This window comes from Mustela erminea, chromosome 1, assembly GCF_009829155.1.
Source record: "Mustela erminea isolate mMusErm1 chromosome 1, mMusErm1.Pri, whole genome shotgun sequence".
Classification (NCBI taxonomy): domain Eukaryota; kingdom Metazoa; phylum Chordata; class Mammalia; order Carnivora; family Mustelidae; genus Mustela; species Mustela erminea.
This window is the reverse complement of record NC_045614.1, coordinates 73827006-73845806: the sequence shown is the minus strand read 5'-3', so window position 1 is coordinate 73845806 and position 18801 is coordinate 73827006. Positions and strand designations below refer to the sequence as shown.

At 42.9% G+C, this 18801-nt stretch overlaps 1 long non-coding RNA gene across 1 annotated transcript; it reads right to left on the bottom strand.

The window, feature by feature from the left end:
* Positions 1-6809: 6809 nt before the first annotated feature.
* On the bottom strand, positions 6810-18732 carry LOC116600774. The gene is made up of 3 exons (XR_004289806.1): positions 18558-18732; positions 8086-8281; positions 6810-7230 (listed from the first exon to the last, which is right to left on the bottom strand). It is a non-coding gene; the product is annotated as an uncharacterized LOC116600774 (long non-coding RNA).
* Between the last annotated feature and the right edge of the window lie 69 nt (positions 18733-18801).

Below are 18801 nucleotides of genomic sequence, written 5' to 3'. Positions count from 1 at the left end.
GTATCAATAATTACATACCAAAAAAGTAAATGTTTCTAGTGGTTTCCTGGACCCTAGCCTCACATTTCTCCTCATCTCCACAATATTGATCATCCTGACAGAATGTGACGAAAAGGGGAGAATATAAGGATAAATGATAATTTCTAGACCAGAAAAAAATGCTGTCTTACCTTGACCAATGCCAGAGAATATTTCCTAGACTATAAACATCGTATGCAAAATCATTTGTGACACAGACATCGTCTCCACCTGTCTGAGGCCCTCAGAAACATTCTACTACAGGCAACTGGACAAGATTTGTGAATAAATTTGAATTATCACTGGAGAAGTCTGCTCATGACCAGCTAAAACAAGAAGCAACAGTATCTTATACATTGTTTTCAATCTGCTGTTTAATACAATAAAACAAATATTGGATTTCTAAATTTGTAAATAATATGGGTAAAATAAATTTACCTACTACAAATAAAATGGTCAGATCTTTGAAAATTTATAGACCAAATATGATTTTTTATTGAATATCATTGTGGATTTTTCTAGAATTGATTTTTTTCCCCCAGCACCCAATTCTACAGCCTATTGTACTGTGGCCTGAGTTAGAACTCCCTTAGACAACATTGATATTTGCGATGTGGGAAATTACCCTTAATATTGATGAGCTTCGGGTTAACAGCAGAAGGCTTACTAAGAATTTTGAAAAGTAATGGTCTTTGTAACATTAAATCCAAGAGCACTGAAAAGCCGCTGGACTTTCTTCACAGTTCCTAGACACCAGAAACATTCCTAGAAATGAATATTTGTATCAGTGACCTAGCACAGACATCTATTCACTGTAGAGGGAAAAGAAGAAAATTCAAGGTCATGGCATGAAGTGCTTTTTTAGAAAAATCAAAAACCAGTAGTTAAGAAGACAAAGTGATACAGAGAATTGTGTGGGCCCATGTATGATCTTTGGAATATTTTTATGTTAGAGAGGAAAATGGAAATAACCTAAAAATTTCATTAGAGGGAAATAATTAAGTTGATTATGGCATAGCCACACAAAAGATTGGTATGCAGTCAGTAAAAAGTGTTTATAAGAGGCTTTATCAGCATAGTCTTTATTTTCTAATATAAAGTGAAAAGGATCATAAATACATGTATACATGTAAGATATATTTCCTATATGTCCATCTATAATGTGTGTGCACGCACGTGTGTGTGTGTGTGTGTGAGACAAGCTTGCTTTACAAACTAACTCTGGGGAATAACTGGCAGCTTGGGGATACTTTAAGGCCTTTATGATTCAGCTACATAGCTGAACATATCCATTCTGTTATGATATCATAAAACACAGAAGTTAGGTGTAGGTTGCCAAAGAAATATTATTAAATGAGTCACTTAAGCTTTTAGTGAGTACCTGAGCTTGACTATAATGGAGTAAACAGCAACCCAGAACTGATGAAACTGCCCCGGGTGAGCAGTGTCTATGATTTCACATAAACCAATGGCTCTGAGAGCTTAAGAAAGCATAATATGGCTGGGCGATTCCATTATACATCACGGAGGACAAGCTGACCAGGTGCCCAGTTACTACTGAGTATGTTACTTGAACCCAACCCTGGAATTCATAGAAAAACTGGGGCTCTGGTCATAGACCACCTTCCCTGATTTCATTATAAAATAGCTGTGAGAGAAAAAATATGGAGAGAAGTACCCCCTCCCCAAAAAAATTGGTACTCGAATTGGAAAATGTCCACCAAGAGGCGAATGGATGGACAAATAGTAATATATTCAGAGACTGGATTATTGCTTATCAATAAAAAGAATGAACTATTGATACATACAACGTGGGTGAATCTCAAACACATTATTCTATCCAGAAGAAGCCAGAAACAAAAGAGTGCATAGAGCATAATCCCCAAACTCATCTATGATGACAGGAAGAAATCATTCGCTTCCTGAGAGACTCCAAAGAGGCACAAAAGAACTTTCTGGAAATGTCGTATGCCTTGATGGTGGTGGTGGTGGTTACCTCAGCATTGTAAAGGAGGCAGATTGTTACCGCTACCATCTTAGGGTTTTTCAGTGGGCATGAGAATTAAATTGACATAAGACAGATTAACAGCAGAAAAACACACACATTTGTATAAGCTTTACCTGACATGGAAACCCTCCTAAGGAATGAAGACCCAAAGAGGTGGCTTTTAGAGTAGGTCGGACAAAGAGAAGCAATTATGGAAAAGTAACTAAACTATGTGGGAAGGCCAAAGAAAGATAAGAGTAATTTTAACAAGTTCTGTTTGAATAGAATTCTCTAGGTCCTAACTTCTCATCTTTGGTAATAAGAATTTACTTTGCATCTGGTGCTGGGAGAACATCTTTCATGTGGGAATCTCATCTCCCGCTCTTACGGGAAAGAAGATCAGGGTGTTTTTCTTGTATTTCCTATTTTTCAAGAGCCTGTAACTCAAAATAACACTTACACCAAAGTGGCATATTCTGGAGTGGCATATTGTGCCACCCTTCAGTGTGTATATATATTTGTCAAAAGCCATTGAATTATGCATTTAAAATAGGTGCATTTTTATGCTATGTAACCTAATACCACAATAAAATTTGTTAGAATCTCAAAAATAGTTTAGTGGGAAAAAAAAAAAAAAGCCTGAATACTTAGCGCATGTTAAAAAGAATCATGAGGGCACCTGTGTGGCTCAGTTGGTTAATCGTCTCCCTTCAACTTGGGTCACGATCCCAGGGTCCTGGGATCGAGCCATGCCTGGGGCTCCCTTCTCAGTGGGGAGTCTGCTTCTCCCTCCTCCCCGCTCCTGCTCTCTCTCATTATCTCTGTCCATCTCAAATAAATAAATACGATCTTTAAAAAAAAATTAAAAGTTTGAAAAATAAAAAAGAATTATAAGGTTCCATTCCATTTGAAGAATAATGGTCATTTTATTTACGTAAGTATTTCCCTGATATGCAAAGGTCTGAGTGGAGTTGCCTGAGACGGTTGTTCTCAGTCTTAACTGCCCATCAAAACCATCTGGATCGTTTTTTAATTTCTGACTTCATGGTACTCGGGCACAGCCAGGGCACAGGAATTTTTCAAAGCCCCCAAGGTGATTTCATTGTGGAGCCATGTGAAAGACCCCCTAGGTTATCCAATGCCCTATGCTCTTCCCACATCTCCTCCAGCAGAGAATGCGGCTCTGTGGTTGACCTTAGCAAGCAGGTGTCCTAAGTGTTTCCTAAGATCAGGGGGGCCTCTAAATTCAGACCATGGCGGGGTTCGGATGAGGCAGGGACAGGGACTATCCTATCCAGTAGAAGGTTCCAAGAGGAAAAACAAATCACTCCCACTTGTTCACCTGGGCACATCGTGTTCACTAAATTCATTGGCTAGACCCAGTGATCCTGAAGAAGAAAGATGAGTCATTTCAACTCCATTATTTGAGTGCTAGTGAGATAGAAACCCTTCCATAGAAAAATTGGGTAGGCTAGGGTCCAGGGAAATCATACATTTTATTTCCAATGTATTTTGTCTCATTTTATCAAAATGAGGGAGGAGAAGAGTGAAATGTATCAGGACGAAGAAATCAATGTAAAGATGCAAAACTTGGGGTCTTTTATGGGCCCTCCAAAAAGTGGAGGAAGAAGCTAGTATGTAGTGAAATTCTGGGTGTCAGGCACTTTCATATATTACCTTTGCAGTCCCCACTTTTCTTATGGAATAGCCTGTACCAGGAGTATTTGGTGAGTAGCTCCTGGGCTCATTAACTTCACCCAAGATCTCACCATAAGTGGCAGAGCCATGACTTGACAATTCACTTTCTCTAGAATGTATATATGGTCTTACTACTGTGCGGTACTGCCCTTTTACTACCTTGAAAACTGATGATGATGATAATAATAATAATAATTGTAGTAGCATTACTACCCAAAATAATATTTATTATGAGTTTTCTATGTGCTGGGAATAGATTAAAGATTCTATCTATATCTGTGTATTTGTATCTATATCCAGACCTATTCTCTTACAGATTTATACAGATAGAGATTTATAAAAGGCTATTTAACCTCAACAACTCTAAGAGGTAAATGCTATTATTATCCTCATTAAACAGGATACTACTAAGGTGGAAAGAGGTTAAATAATTTTCTCAAGGGCACCACGCTACAGAAAATAGACGTTATTTAATGATAACCCTCTCCGAAAAATCGCCCGACCTAACAAGCCAGCCAGGAAAAAAAGATAGGAGAATATTCCTAACCTCTCCACCTCAATACTCAGTACAACTACGATTTTTAAATACTGTCTCTTTGCTGTCCAACTTTGCAAACTTGTGATTGCCCATTTTGAATAACTTTTTTTTTTTTAAGATTTTAATTATTTATTTGACAGACAGAGATCACAAGTAGGCAGAGAGGCAGGCAGGGCGAGAGAGGAGGAAGCAGGCTCTCCACGGAGCAGAGAGCCCCAAGCGGAGCTTGATCCCAGGACCCTGGGATCATGACCTGAGCCGAAAGCACAAGCTTTAAACCACTGAGCCACCCAGGCGCCTGTGATTGCCCATTTTGACTTCAGCGATTACACTCTGGAAAAGGGTTAGTTATGGCAAACTCTGATTTGCAAGATCAATGTGAATATTATTACCCATCATTTTAAAAATCGTGGATTAGCAAGCTGGAAAAATACTTGTGTCAGCTTCTGCAGCCAAAAAAGCAAGGCATTGTGTCAGACATGGTGAAAGGGACCAAAGAAAGCAGAGCTTAGAGCGAAGATTGTCAGCTGGAATTGACTATGGAAAAATGGGGCTGCCGTCTTCCTCAGATCCGCTTCCAAGCAGCAGCCCCTGCGTCAGGGCTTCCCATTTCACCGACATATGCAAGTTCTTCCCTCGCTAAGCCCTGCAGGGCAGTCGCAAGCATGGAAATGTGAACCGGCTCCAACCCTGCCTCGTACATCATCAGCAGTCGGCTGTCGGCTGAGTTTTCACCGAGGAACTTTTATTCATAAGAATGCAATCAGAACTGGAGGAGAATCGCAGAATCCATCATACCGAAGGCATTTTTACGTGAATGTATTTTCATATGCATATACTGAGTGGTGTTGCATATAAGCAGAAATTATTCCAATATCTAAGCGAGATGATTTAAATGATAACTGGTGCAGTTTACCAACTTAAAGTTTTATTGGTTATAATCCTCATTTAAAAGCCACCCTTTTCCTTCAGTTATTTACACACACATTCAAATCCAGACCCCGCCCCCACACCGCCCACTCAGTCTGGGGGCGTGGTCTCAAAGGGCTCCTCCCCTCCCTGGTTCCAGCGCTGGACCCGGCCTGGGTCTGGGTCTGGGTCTTCTGGAAGGAGACGTGTCCGGGTGTCTCCAGCCTCACCAAGGTGCCTCTCCTTTCCCCTCCCATCCAGCAGAGCCACAGGCAAGGGCGACCAGACCACATCCCCTCCGTGGGTAGCCCGCCCAGAGCCCCAGCCGTCACATCACCAGGAGAATCTGCCCTTCTTGGAATCCGTTTTGCTAGATGGCATTGGTTTATGAGCGTTTTTATGTCCCTCGGAGTTAGACATAAAAGAGTTCTTTTCCTTCCCATCTCTGCTTTTACCCCCACTTTATCAAATCCACATTTCTCTTTACAACTTGAGGGGATTCCAAAGCATTTCGTCACTTTTCATTATTAAAACTGGTTTGGACCAGTTTTAAATTTTCACCTTAGGGGCATCCAGAGATTCTCTGCCCCCTCCCCTGACTGCACTTGTGGCTGAAGACACAGCGTGTGTGTTTACCGGGGTGGCTTACCCACACCACTCCCCCTCTGTCCTAGTCTCCACCTCTGAGGTTGAGAAACTGATTAGAGCAGGAGGAGGCAGGGAGAGCAGAAACATCATTACTTCCTTGGCCATGGAGACCTGCCTCTTCTCGCTGGCTGTGGCTGCTTCTTTGGCCTTCACCTTCTAGCCCCCTGGTAAGCACGGGGTGAGTTATCTCAGAGCCTGGAGATTTCTCCCTATCCCCCAGTTCCCTGAAGTGGCAGTCGAGTTCAATCTTCACCCTTCCACAGCCCCCCAGCCCCACAGCCTCTGCCCAGTGGCATTCCCCAGGGTCCCCTTGACTAGCAAGCATCCCCGGAGGGGGTTTGTGAGAACACCAATTCAAGCCCAGCTACCTTGTGCAGCTTCCCTTGGATGCTGGTGTTCATCTTTGCCAAGGCAAACCACCTTTGGAAGTATAATCCCATCCCCTGCTGCCCTGCCTCTGCCTCATCACTCTGCCTCCCCTGCTCTGCCGGCACAGGGGCTAATCAGCGAGATTCCATCCAACCAGAGAATCAAAATCTCCTGTCCTTGCAGGGCATCTACCTCTAATCTTTACAAGTGCCCTCAAGGATTTTGCATCTTTCTTGCTTCAGACAGAAAACCACAACTCTCGCTTCCTCCTCTGTGGGGAAGGAAGGCTACAACCTCACTCCCCAGAATGCTCTCTCCATAAGACTGCTCCAGTGACCCGCTCGTCCCCCAGTCTTCTCAGTAAGGAGACAGGCGGGGAGCTGGGGCTGGGCTGCCAACAGGTGAGAGCAGAGATACTCCTTCCACATTTTGATAAGATAAGACTGGACTGGAAGTGTTGGACCTGAGGTTGCAGATAAACTGTAGGACTGCCACGTAAATTTACATTTCAGATAAGAAAACAAATTGTTTCTGTAAGATTATATTCTAAGCACTGCATGGGACACACTTACTTAAATAAACAAATTTTCAGCATGCTGCAACAGTTAGGAGTACTAAAAGTAATTTATTGTTTACCTAGAATTTAAACTTAAGTGGCTATCCTGTATTTTTATTTGCAGGTTCTTGGCAAACCCAGATGGGTCCCTTATGTTACTCTCTCGTGGCTCTTCAGAAGGTGGGGTACTATTGTTTTCAGATGTGGTCCACAGGCAACATTCAGGGACAAAGGAAAGATCCCTATCAGCAACCTCTCACACCTGGATTTATTTCTGGTTTCCCACCTTCACAGCCACAGGGCCACTCTGTCTTCTCTTGTCTGTGTTTACCTGCTTCGAGACCCAGAAGGATTGCTTGAGGATCTGTCACGCGTTCCAGGAGGGCGGCCACAAGCCCACCATACTCTTCAGGAATCACTCACCTGCTCTGCTCTCCGTGGAGATTTGTAAACCAACCCTCGAGCACTTCTAGGAGATGATGATCTGCTGGTTTTGCTGCTTGTGTTCTATAGGGAAAGAACAACTTCCTTCTACCCTCTTAGCTTCTGCAGTTGGCCCAAGAATGAAAATGACATAAGAGATTAGTAGGAGAGAAGCATACACACTAATTTAAAATATTTAGGTGTACATGGGAGCTTTCAGAAGGAAAATGAAGACCTGAAGAAGCCGTTCCCAAAAGCTTCTAGCTCTTGTCACATAAAGAACAATACATTGAGGCAATACACAAGACAGTGGGGCTTGGGCTGGAGGGAGGAAATAGTGGAGTGGAGACTAGGAAGTACATGGGGAAAACTAAGAGAAGGGAAGGATTCACTTAGTAGGTTGGTTTGTACAGGTCTGTTTGGGCACTGACTCCTCGTCTCTGGTGATAAGAATGTTCTTATCTCACTGCTACAGGGAGGGCACCTTTCTCACAGGAAATTCTATGTCTGCTTTTTGGTAGAAAGGGTGAGGGCAGAAAACCCTTCCCACATCTGCCGTTTCTCAAGTGCCTTCAGCTCAAAATAATCAATATGGCAGAGCAGCATGTTGGGGGGCGCGGCGCGACCTGATTCGCTTCCGTTCACGGCTTCATGAATCTTTAGCTGCTCACACAGACACTGACATCCACAGTTATCAGAATACATGCCCACGATTTGATTTATCCAACCCCAGTTGACTGTATAAAAACCTGATTAACTCTGAACTATCTGACAATAGGCCCCAGGGGAGTTTGGTCATCATCGCCTTAGAGCAAGCAGGGTGGACTGGAACATCTGACAGGTGGTATAATCCGCATTGTGGTGGCTGGAACGTAGCACAGACCATATTCTTTGGCCTAAATGCCTCAAATTCAGATCTGCTTGGACCAGATAGCCTACCTGTCTGTATAGTTTCCTCCCCGAGGTGGGTTCTGTCAGTGCTCCGCCCAGTTCCCCTCTCTGGGGCCCGAGGTGGGGGGGAGGGGTGTGCTAATACGTTTCTGTGTGCTCCTCTCCCAGGTTCTAATTCAGTTGACTTTGGACACGCGGCCCCTGTGACCAATTTCCGACACCTCTTCAGACTGCTGGAGCTGTTCTGCGCACAGAGAAAAAAAAACAGAAATGTCAGTTTCCACACCGCCCCGTCTGTGCTCCCGCTGCCTTACTACTCCTCATCATAACACTTCCTTAATAAGTCGTTTTCATGTAAATTCTTATCTCAGGGTGTGCTTCTGCAGAAGGAGCCCCATCTAAGACATTTCCTTTGGACCAAGAGACAGAATCATATGGAGGGGTTAATACTAGAGACATCCATTGCCCTTGAATTCTTACAGTTTTCTACCAGGCTCTTCCATTCATGTGCTCAAGTTCCCTCTCACGGGTGTTAAATTAAACCACTCAGAATAAAAGCCCTACAAAAATGAAATAAAAAGCATTCATTTTTTTTTTTGGAACGTTTACATGGATAGAATTTTTGGAAAGGCAAGGGCACTCTAATACACTTAAAGAAACTATGATAATTAGTTCTAAGAGGAAACTCTTGAGTTTCAAAGTCATGATTTTGGCAGAAAGAAGGGAAACACATGGAATGAACATCAAAAGTATAATTTTCTGTAGTACTTGGATAATTGTGGAAGTATGTTGGGCGAGGAGAGTCACTTTCTAATTAGTAGAAAACTTCTAAGAATCCCATGCCCACTGACAAAGCATTCTTATGAAAAAGTCCAACTGAACAACTAAAATTTAGCACATAGGCAGTTAAGACTTTTTTTTCCTTTCACTTTGTTTATTTAAGGGGGCTTCTGGTTGGCTCAGTCAGTTTAGCCTCCCACTCGGTTTCAGCTCCCGTCATGATCTCAGGGTCATGAGATTGATCCTGGTGTCAGGCTATGTGCTCTGCTCAGAGACTGGGATTCTCACTCCTGTCCCTCTGCCCCTCCCATTCATGCACATTCTTTCTCTCTCTCTCTCTCTCTCTGAAATAAATGAATCTTTAAAAAACATGTTTTTAATTTAAGAGGGTCATAGTCAGGCAAGTCATATCCAACGAGAAGCCTCTACATGCCCACGATTAAGTTGCAATCTACTCAGAGGGCATTGTGGGAGAGAGAAGGGAGAGTACTGCTTTATGCTACCTCCGACAAAGAAGACAACCAACTCTCAGCCTACCTCCTGGATAAGCCAGGTGTCCTAGGTTGGGTTCTGCAGATTGCAGAGCCTGAGGCAAGTGTTCTTAGGCCTGTGATTTAGTAAGGAAGCACTTTCAGGTGAAACTCAGGGGGAGATGAGGGGCGCAGGATAAGACAGATGAAAAGTCTAAGTAACAGTGTGCTTTCAGATGAAGTATAGTCTCAACCAATGTCACGGTGAGCTCTGTGAAGTAAACTGTACCATGTTTGTCCTGCCTAGAAACAAGGGACTGGGATTTTTACCATCAGTGATAGTGATTCATTGCTGTGGGCTGCCTGGTAAGGACGGGGTGGAGTAGGAAGTGTAAATACCCGCCATTGCTGGGCATGGCAGCACAGACCAAAGAGAGACCTTCTATGGAGAAGGGGACAGCTGTGAGCCATTAGTAACCAACACCCACAGCAGCTGGGGGTGGCATGCTGGCCTCCTAGAGGAATGGGCTGGGGGAGACCAAGAACTTCTACTACACCAAGTTACCTCCCAACCTTGATGTCCCAGAGGAAGTACCACTAGACTACCACATAGTGACTCCCTATGCTACAGTAGCCTGAAGTGTGCCACCACATTCAGTAGTTTTCCAGCTCTTTTCTAGAGAAGGAAACTGAATCCTCAAATCATTCCATTCTATAATTAGCCAGTGCTGACACCCGACTGAAACAAAATGATTTTTTTCTTCCTCTTTTGCAATTTAACATTTCAGCCTTTATTAAAAGATGTGTATCTCCTCCTCTCCAAACCCCCCATCTTCCCCCTGGACGCCTCACCCAGGCAGCTCCACATGTAAGGTGTTGTTCTTAGTGGACAGAATCCTGCTCTAAAGAAGCCAGACAGGGTGGGCTAATGAAATTTTCTCTTCCCCAGGTCAGCTGTACGCCTAAACCCCTGAAAACAGAGATGAACAATCCATTCGGACTTTTGCCATTTTGATTTTGAGGAGATTTAGGAAAGCCTTTTTTGGCACTTAGAGATTTCTGCTAAGTATCAGAAATCACGAAGTTTGATCCAATGGGAGACGTTAGTCACAGGAGGTCCATTTAAGAGCTGCGCCACAGTGGCCTCCTCTGATGAGCAGAGGAGAACCAAGCACACGTCCAGCCTCACCAGCAGCCTGGCAGCATGTGACTGAGGCAACCGTGGGAACTAGTGCCAGGCAGGTGTGAGGCCGGCAGAGAAGGCCCAGTTAATGGCTTACCTAGGAATCAGGCCAGGATGAACAGAAAGCCTCAGGCACACTGAGAAAGCCCAAGAAAAATGCCACATGAAGACATCCTACTCAATTCAGAGGCTTTTTTTTCAGACTAAATAACCACTCTCTGAAATGCTGTGTTGTGAATTGGCTGGCTGAAGAATCAGTCAGCACGGTCTTGAGAACAGAATGAAAGAGGGTGCATTCCCTTTGTCATCCTTGCTGTACAAGAAAACTGCGCCCATTTAGCTCAGGTCTGTGTTTATTCCTCCCCACTGAGCAGCTGAGCGGGGCTGGAGTTCTGTGTGCGGGACCATTTTCATGGTCAGGAGCATGAAAGGGAGGCGAGGCGGGTGGTGACTTTTGTTTGAAATGAATTGTGTTTGGGAGCCTTTTGAAGAGCAAAAAATAGACCTACTTATTGACCTAAAGCCATCCATGAAATGGGATATGATCTCTGGCACGAAGAATAGAATAGAAACTCCCCCAATATTGTAGCTATCTAGAGATGAAAAAATTGTCCAGAGCTGAGACGATTATTTCTTCATCCACAATCCTAATGCTGCGCTTCCTGCAGAATCCTGAACAGTATTATCTGTTTCTAGGCCTCAAAAGGATAGATAGTGAAAGGGGAGCAGAATATACCATCCCTAAATATGCTCCTTGGTATAACAATTGTTTTAGGTCCAGTATTCTTAAGAAACAGCAGACACAGGTGACACTCCGAAAATTGAGTAGAAATTCTTCTTTTATGGGGGACATTCACGCTTCCTGTGTAACTGTCTCCCTCTCGGTACCAGGAAGAGAAGGATGGCTCCAAATCTCTACAGCTCTTAACAGAGAAACAAGGACTTAAATCTGCATAACAAACTTACCTTCATTTACTGTGTTTTTCCTCCTATAACTGGCGTCCCCAAGCCCTCAACATCTTCTTCCGCCTTTAGCTGGAGATAGTATTTAAAGTGGTGGCTTGGGCCATGTCAGGGAGCTACTGAGTTCTCCTGGGTATCTCCCATAGGCACAGGAAGTCTACATGTTATTAATATTCTGTTTTCCTTCTGTTAATCTGCCTTTTTCACATGGAGTTCTCGGGCAAGAACTTAGAAGAATAGTGGGAAAATTATTTTTCACAACAGAAATAGCTATTTAGATACAGATATTGATATAGTTTTTTTGTTGTTGTTTGTTTTTTTTACTTTAATTGTCCTCTTTTCTTAGAGCTGTTGCAAGGGCGAGACAGTTCCTTCTACTCTGATAAGAATAATGCACATCATTTCCTGAGCACTTACCAGGGAGCCATACACTGTGATGACCATTTCCACATTTTATCTTGTTAAATCCTCAAAGCACCATCATAAAGAAAAACTCTTAACTATTATCCACATTGAAAAGAGAAGGAAACTGAGGCTCAGGACATTTCTAAGCTTGCTCAGGGTCACACACCTGGGAAACAGTAGTAAGATTTGAGCCCTGCTCTGTCTGACCCCAGCCTAAGCTTGTTTCAGTTAATTAAAGAAAAGTGCCCTCTAGAGAGGAGCCGCCATTCAACAGGAGCTCAGTGTGGCCTTGGGAAGGAGAAGCAGAGAGAGCCAGGGACAGAGTGTGCTTCAGCATGCAAGGGGATTGGTTCCTGTCAGCGGCACCAGCCTGTCATTAGTGCTGCTCCCAGCTTGAGGCACAGGGTTTGCGGGCTGAGGAGAACAGTCGCCACTGACTCATCTCGCGCGTGCATCCTTTGTAGCTAGTCAGCCACTAAACACAATGGATTCTCCTTTGAAATGACTCACAACTACCCTTCCTCCCTGTATTTTTGCCTCCACTTTAGGGGCAGCCTTCTCCCTATTTCCATCACATGGATGTTTTCCCACTGGCTTCTCTGACTCAGCACTCTCCTTCCTCTTCCTATCTGCCTGCTCCCAGCCAGACATGGCCTCCAAAAGCAATGGGTCTGACAGTTCCTGTCCTGCTCAAGCACCTGGGAGAGCGCTCTGTTCCCCACTGACCGAGCTCTTTTTCCTCCATTACAGTCTGACCTCATCATCCAGAACCAAAGCCCGCAGTCTGCACTCCATTTCCTCATCTGCCCCCTTGAACATCTGGCCGCCTTCACCTGTGCTGTCCTCTCCTTCCCACCTGTTACCCAAATCCTATCCATGTGTCAAAGTCAAGTTCAAGTCTGACTTCACCCATGATGTTTGTGCTTTAAGCCAAACCGCCCAGTCCTCAACTTTTCTATAGATAAGGAGGCTGTATCAGTTTGAGTTACTGCCTCAAGGAAGAGCTGAAACAAGAATCTGAATGCAAAGACATTATTTGGAAACTATGGGAGACGCGATAAGGGTGTGGAAAACAGCAAGGGGGAGGAAAAGCAGCCAATAAAAGGCTCATTATCCAGCCAGTTATCACTGTGGACAACTGTAATCTAATCCTGTGGGGCAGTGTCAGGGCCAGGAGAGGACACACACCTCAATTATCCCACACAAGGGGCGAGGGAGTTGGCGTATTAATACACCAGCTGTCAGCCATCATTGCTAGAGAGCTGCTCCTAGGGGTACATGGGTGGCTCAGTCATTAAGCATCTGCCTTCAGCTCAGGTTAGGACCCTAGCGTCCTGGGATGGAGATCAGCATTGGCCTCTGCTCAGGGTGAGCCTGTTTCTCCCTCTCCCTCTGTGTGCTAATCAAATCTTTAAAAACAAGAAAATAGAGGACAGCTCCTAGGTGGCATTAACTCCCCAGTTTTTCTGGCCTGTTAGCAAAGCCAGTGACAACAGACAGCTCCAGAAGAAAGAAGTGCAGACGGTGGACGTTTGAGATCAGATGATACACACTGATCTGGTAAGGGTCAGAGGATATGCATGGGGCACTGTCAACATCCGCTCCAATAATGGACTAGCTGATCAACAGAACCAGGGCATTTTTAACAGGGAGACTAAGTATTATGAATTCTGTTTGGTCTGGTTATATGCTCTTCATTAAGCACAGCACCTAAGACATGTTTAGAACATGCTGGACACCTGGACCTAGGAAGGGATAGCCACCAGAAATTCAAAGTCATGCCATCCAAATATCACAGACTCTGGGGTGCCTGGGTGGCCCAATCCGTTGAGCATGGGATTCAATTCCTGTTCTCTTTGGTTTCTGCTTTGATTGCCATCTCCGGGTTATGAGGTAGAGCACAGAGGGGCATCTGCTTAGTTTCTCTCTCCGTCTCCCTTGCCTTCTGCCCTTCCTCCCCACTCCCCAGAATAAATAAATAAATCCTAAATAAAAAAGAGGGAGAGAGAGAAAACATGGATTTTGAGGTGAGACAGTCCTGAGTTAAAACCCAGACCCCACTGATTCATTGTTACACCTTGGTGTAGCTATGACACATATCTGAGCTGCTTCTTTCTTTCTAAAGTCAGGAAGATGATAATACCTGCCTTGCAGGGTTGTCCAGGATCAAAGATGACCTATAAAAAATCCAACATACTATTTGGTAAATCCAACTACAGTAAATTGAATTTCAATTAAATTATTATTGCATAGCTAATAATAATTTTACTGATATCATTTTGATCACTATCCCCCAGGCACTTTCTTGGGACTTGCACTGTGTTTCTCTCATCTAACATTCTATTTTCTTCTCTGTGGCTGTGGATCATTTTCACATAGCAGATGAATTGAGGATTCATGACATAGACTTCCATTCACTGAGACAAGAAAGCTGGAATCAACAGGACCTTCTCTAAGTCAGGGGTGGATATGAATTTGGAAAGAGGGAAATATTTACCAACAAAGAAACTGGAAGATAAATCTGACTTGACCTATTATCTGAACTAGTGAAATCAGTCTCCAGATTAAAACTTCATTGTTTTTTTACAGTTTAAAAGGCTATGAATTAAGAGGAAAGCCACAATAGAAAGATGTAGTTTCCCAAAAGAGGGTGTCTAACATCTTGGAAGCAAACAGATCTTATTTAAGCCTCTGAGATGTGTCCCTTGTTTATTGCCATCATAATCGCTTCTAATATCTATTGGGAAGATAAAAGATTTTATTTTACTTACTTGACACAGAGAGCGAGCACAAACAGGGGGAGTGGCAGGGAAAGGGAGCAGCAGGCTCCCTGCCAAGCAAGAAGTCCAATGCAGGGCTTGATCCCAGGGATCAAGAGATCATGACCTGAGCCAAAGACAGACACTTAACCGACTGAGCCACACTGGTGACCCAAGAAGATTTTCTTTATATTTTCTTTATATTCGTAAGAAAGCAAGAAAAGTAGAGTAGAGGGAAGACCATATATGGAAGACCATATAAGCCCAATTATTATCTCTATAATTTGGAATCGTAATTTTTCAATTTGGAATGAAACTTAAGAATACCAGATTCGCCTTATGGTTTAGAAATGAGCAGGGGATTAAAAAAAATGGAGAGAAACATCTTCCCAACTTTCAGAGCCTGCTATCACACCCACATGCCAGAGACCCCTATCATTTCTTTAAACTTATTTATCAGTAAAATACGATGCATATAATTTCTCAAAAAGTTAAGAAAGAAAGGTCCAAAATCTTGTAATGAAATACAGCAATAATATGCACCACCTCTCTCCTTCCAAAAGCCTCATTCTCCAATCAGTAATTAATTCCAGTAAATTTAGATATTTCTGGAATTTACTCCCACATTTCTAAATAATCTGTGTAGAAAAAAAATGTCAATTTCTTCTATATCTGTTTTCCATTCTGCCATTGAAATACATGCCCGAATTTTAACTGAGTTTGTGATTTCCAGAATAAAAAACCATTTGTTCAAGTCCTCTTTTAATTACATATAGTTATGCAACTAAATCCAGGCCGAAGGGATATAAAAGTGGTATATGTAACTTTCACATGACTTCCTTAAAATACAGCTGAAACGTATCCTTTAACTGTTTTCTTCTTCATTCTTTCTTCCTCCTTGATGGATGGAATTCAGATATGGCCGGAACCTAAGCAGCCACATTGGACCATGAGATGAACTGGGAATGGAAGTCTATGCCATCAGAACAACAGCACAGAAGACTGGGTAATACTGAGGACTCTGTGGAGTAAAACTATCACCACCACCCCAGACTGTTTAGCTATATCAAATGAGAGAGAAATAAAAACTTTTGTCTAGTTTCATTCATTATCAGTTCATGTTTCTGTTTTTCACAGCTAACCAAAACATGTATTTTATTGCTATTTTTTCATTTGCCAGTTTTAGAAACTATCTACTCAAGACTCATAATAGCAGGTAAATATTTAGCTTTCTTATAGCCTCTACCCCTCCACTTATAGATCTTTCATCTCATTATACTTCTATTATAAGTAGTATAAGTAATATACCATCAATGTTTTCCTTCTGGTATAACTTCTCATTTTATATGGGTTTCATAGTTGCCTTACTTTTTTCACTTACTTCATTTTCTCTATAGCTATTTCCAGCTGTTTTATACCATCCTATAGCCTCCCCGTTCATTTTTCCATAGGGAAATGTATCCAGTGATCTGTCGGTTCTACTTTTATTTGTTAAACTCTCCCTGCTAGAGCGTTTTTGTCTGGTCGTCTAAGTCCACCACACAGCTGTCATCCCTGGGCCTCCCCTTATTTTCATCCAGGGGTTTTCCTGCACAACACTCCTGTGTGAGATTGTCAGTTTCCCTTACTCCAAAACTTTCTTCTTTTTTGGTTTCTCATTTATCGTGGAAAATTGCTTGTGGTAGCCTCCTAAGAAAGGGTGCTTAAAAGTTGATTACATTTAAAATCTGTTTGGTGGGACACAGACTCTTGGATAGGTCTGGAATTTCTACAGGCTTGTAGCACCCATCAGAAGACCAGGAAGAAATGATGCTAGTAAAATATCACCTCTTTTCTCCCCCTCAGGTACAGCTGTACACAGAAGTGTGGAAAAGAATACAACCAAGGTGGGGACACCTACTCTCCACAAAAGGCCTTTGCAGCAAGAGAAAGAGGCATTACTGATACACCTGGTACAAGAAATCCAAGAACTCCAGATGCTTCTCTTATGAATGTGCTGATTTCAAAATCTGACTTTCACTCTGTTTAACTCACTCCCTAAGGGCAGAATATGTTATATGGCACTTTCTCCCCTTGTCACCTAGAGTGAGGGAATCTGAAAGCAAACTCCCCAGAGCTCATTAGCTGTATAATTAACCACATACCATTTTCTACTTAAAATCCGCCAGCAACGCACAGTGAAATCAACAACTAGAATAGCGCAGCAAGAAAAGAGCAGCCCTGTTATCCCAGCAGATGGGGGGCAGGTATCTCTGAGAAGCCTGGCCTCTGCCTCCCTCTTCCTATGTCTCCTCAGCCCTTGATTTCTGACTGGTCAGGGAGCTAGCATAATGTGAAAACTCCAGCCCAGGTTTTGCGCCATTTCCCACACAAGCTTGGATGGGTAGCTTAGAAAGTCAGTTTTGCTCCAGGTAGAAAACCAGCCATGATGAATTAATCCAATACACTTTCTTGTTTTTTAATTTAAAATTGTATCTTGAGGTGTATTCGCTCAAGGCAAACACACAAAGATCCAGGAAGTAGAGGGAGAGACTCTTTCCCATTCCTTGGCTCTCCTCGACCCAGAAAATTAGGCTAGTGATATTATTGCTGTATATTCTCTGCAGCATCAGCTAATCGACTGAGAGGGCACTCCTTAATGCTTATAATTGTAATAACAATTGCGTAAGCAGTCCGTGACCCACATGTTCCCTCCCGAAGGATTGCACAGGAGAGAGTGGGATGTTTTCACTGCCTTTGGGCATCCTTGGTGACATCTGCTTGTTTCCAAAGGAGGAAACAAAAAATGGTTCTTTCCTTTGGTTTTGTCTCCTCCTCTTTCTATATCTCTTGCATTCCCTTCGAAGCTGGGCACTGCCTATGTGCTAAGTGGATGTTTCCTGAACACATATGTTCCCACAAAAGTTGAGCTGATGTTTCTTTTAAATACAGCGTTGCAACTGCGAAGTACATGTGGGGAAAACGGGTTTGACCTAAGTTGTCTCCACTGATAGGCTTTTTAGGTCTGATATGATAATTCTCTAAGACCCAGGAAAGTGGTATATGCAAAAGTTATTTGAGTACAGAAACTGTTATTTGGGGAGAATGAAAGGGGTATGGATGTTATGTATATTTCATGGACCATTAGGCCAAGGAATGTAGTTGAGGGAGTCAAAAGAAATGCCAGTAGAGCCATCCGTCGGTGGCTCCAGCCAGACCCCATGGTATATTCCTGAACCAGAGCAATGTAGGCTTTGGAGAAATGAAGAGACTAGGCTATGCTGTTTTACCTCAGTCAAGTTCCTTAACCTCTATAAGACCCATTTCCCTATCTGTGGGCCATGGGAACAATCATACTTATATTTTTAGAGATGCTTAGAAAGAATGAATGAGATACTGTACATAAAGGCCACCACTGAATGCCTCACCCTCAGTGGGCTCCAACAATATTTAATAGCATTTCTATTTTCTTTTCAACTTCTCTTTTCCTACAACCATCCACTTCATTTCATCAAAGACAAGATGGCAGTCAGGAAGTAGAGAAAATATTAATGTGACCAAGGATGAACTGAGCATGGAAGCTTCTGAGACTCACTGGCAGACCTCATCGGGCAGCCATGCACTTGAGCTTTGTAAGCAGGCATCCTAGTAGCCACAAAGTCATCTCTAGTTCCACTAGTACCTTTACCATATTGATTACAAAAAACCTGGGATCATGACTGGTAGTTCCTTGATAAGAATTTTTAGGGCCTAAATACTAATTACCTAGAACCCCAAGGTCCTTAATGATTAGGTTGGATAGTTCCTGCTCCTAGTATAGTAGAAAGTTTCATGTGTCTCTCTTTTTGTGAATGGAACCACCAAATGTCCCTTTTATTTGGTTAATCTGAAATTGGGAGGCAGCTATCCATGAAAATGGTCTGTGAAACAAGGAGAGTCACATAAGAGAAGCAAAGTGACCAAAACATCAAAAAAGCTCACCTCTAAATTTCAGAATTTGGTGAGGATTTAATAACTGACATAGAGTGTCCAACAGGGCATGACCCAAGGTCTGATATTCCATGGGAGAGGAACGATAGGTACTATGAATAGAACCATACTGTGGATATCTTCAGCATATCTCCTCCCCCGAGGCAGCTGAACTTGGGAGTGTGTCTTTTACTTCTATCTTTCAAGTAGACCCAGGGCCTACAACTCCATAAATTTGAGATAGCTGACTGGATGA